Source organism: Terrapene carolina, unplaced genomic scaffold, assembly GCF_002925995.2.
Source record: "Terrapene carolina triunguis isolate 2854851 unplaced genomic scaffold, T_m_triunguis-2.0 Scaffold495, whole genome shotgun sequence".
NCBI classification, from domain to species: Eukaryota; Metazoa; Chordata; order Testudines; family Emydidae; genus Terrapene; species Terrapene triunguis.
This window is the reverse complement of record NW_020664846.1, coordinates 481,985-484,235: the sequence shown is the minus strand read 5'-3', so window position 1 is coordinate 484,235 and position 2,251 is coordinate 481,985.

The following is a 2,251-nucleotide window of genomic DNA, read 5'->3' as shown; positions in this document are numbered from 1 at the left end:
TTCTTGCACTGTGGTAAAGCAATGTACCAAACTTTGGCTGCAAAGCACCTGCACGCTACACGCTTACTGATAACTGAGTGAGAATTCTCTTCCCCCGTCAATGAGCTCCGCCCGTATTTTAACAAAGTGCATGGAGCGTGCTGCTATATTTTCCCCACCCGTGACAGGGTGAGGCAAACAATCAAAGCCATTTGCAGGCTTCAAAATCTGCCTAGGCTTACTGCCAAAGGCTAGCCACTCAGACACCCCTAGGGATTTGGGAGCAACCTCCTTCTCTGCGAATGTCCTTTGGCCTCCTGGTTGAAGGCAAACCATTCTCTAGACCTTGCTGTGTACTTGAACTTGGTCATGTGTTTTAGCCATTTAACTTACCTCCTTGATTTTTTCTTCTTTTGTTGAGTGCTGCTGTATTGTGATTTTGTGAGTCCCCGTGGCCAGTATGCACCCTCCCATATTTGTGTATGATCTTGCAACTTTCATTTGTCCCCTTCTCCCTCCCCCCCCCCAATCTTAGTGAAAGCAGCACACAATGTATTAATTTATGTTTGATTAAATTATGTAAACATTTTATTGTGGTTTTTTTGTCCAAAGAGCTATTGAGAAACATAAATATTATATGGTTTAAATGTAGATCATGGATGCAATAAAAAGCACATACTTGGAATGACTTAGGAGGCTGACTTGTCCTTGGGCGATGGATGTGTTGGTGGCGGGAGCTGGTACATATTGAGAACTGGATATATTGGATGCATCCAGGCACAGGCCTCAAACTGCTGTTTCTGGGGTCTTACTTGAAGATACAGCTGTGGAGATCTTCAGAAGCAAAGCTCAGGTTCTCGCCGTTGTTCCCATGCCGGTTACAGGGAGTGATCAAATGGATTTTATGTGCAAAGAGAAAAACAGATCAAGGCCAAGATGTTCAAAAGCGAATAAGCTTTTGATGCTCAGTATTTTGGTGCCCAACTTGAGACAGTATGAAGGGTCCTGATCTTCCGAAAGCCTGGGCACGACCCCTCTGAGCATCAGGTCCCTTTAAAGCATCTCAGGTCATACTTTGGAAAATCTTGGCCGAAATCATTAACTCTTCGACTATGGGCTAACAAGGAAATGTTACCGGATTCAGTTTGATCTTTAAAACCACATTGGGGACTGTTTAACTACAGCCCTGGCTTTCACCCTGTCACCTCCCAAATCCCACTCTCTGCATAGCCTATGCAACCTGGCACTTCCATCACATGTTGCCCTAAGTGGTTAGTATCATTGTGTTACAGAGCTGGCCGTGGGTGTCAGGCCCTTGGGGATAGATGCGTGTTTTCACAGGAATTGCTGTGGTTTGAGCACTGGCCTGCTAAACCCAGGGTTGTGAGTTCAATCCTTGAGGGGGCCACTTAGGGATCTGGGGCAAAAATCAGTACTTGGTCCTGCTAGTGAAGGCAGGGGGCTGGACTCGATGACCTTTCAAGGTCCCTTCCAGTTCTAGGAGATAGGATAGGATATTCTCCTTTTATGTAAAATAAATAATGGCCCATGACTTTCGTTATACACGTTCCGGCTACTAACTTAATTATTTCCTTGTCATCCTCCTAGTGCTTTCACTTCCAACTGAAGGACCCACATGCACCATCCAAGGCTGCATTTCAACCGTAGAACATTCAATACTGAACTGTTAAGCAAATGGGTTTTATTCTAGCATCCCATGTAACTCTCACACCACAACACAAGCAGGTTCAGAAGCCAAAGGACTGGTCTAGCCATCTGATGCTATAATGGTGTGAGAGAAAGGGTATTTATTTGGTTTGCAGCACGTGTATCGGCCAGTAATAGGATTCTGCTTGATCTAGTGTTCAGAAATTGGTATGTGTATTCTGAAGGCATTTGGTAAGTTTCTTGTTCTCTGACCATCCCTGCTGGACTAATGGGAAAAGTTCGACTAGGCAGACAATGTCGTTCTCCCTACAGTATTTCAGCTTTGAAAAACCCTACTAGGCACCCATTTTGTTACCTTATCCAATCTAATCTCTCTCTAGTTGTATTCTCTGCCAGATCTTTGCTTGTTGATTTGAATGTTTGAAACGATAATCAAGTATCAGGGGGTAGCCGTGTTAGTCTGTATCTACAAAAACAACAAGGAGTCTGGTGGCACCTTAAAGACTAACAGATTTATTTTGGGCATAAGCTTTCGTGGGTAAAAACCTCACTTCTTCAGTGAGGTTTTTACCCACGAAAGCTTATGCCCAAAATAAATCTGTTA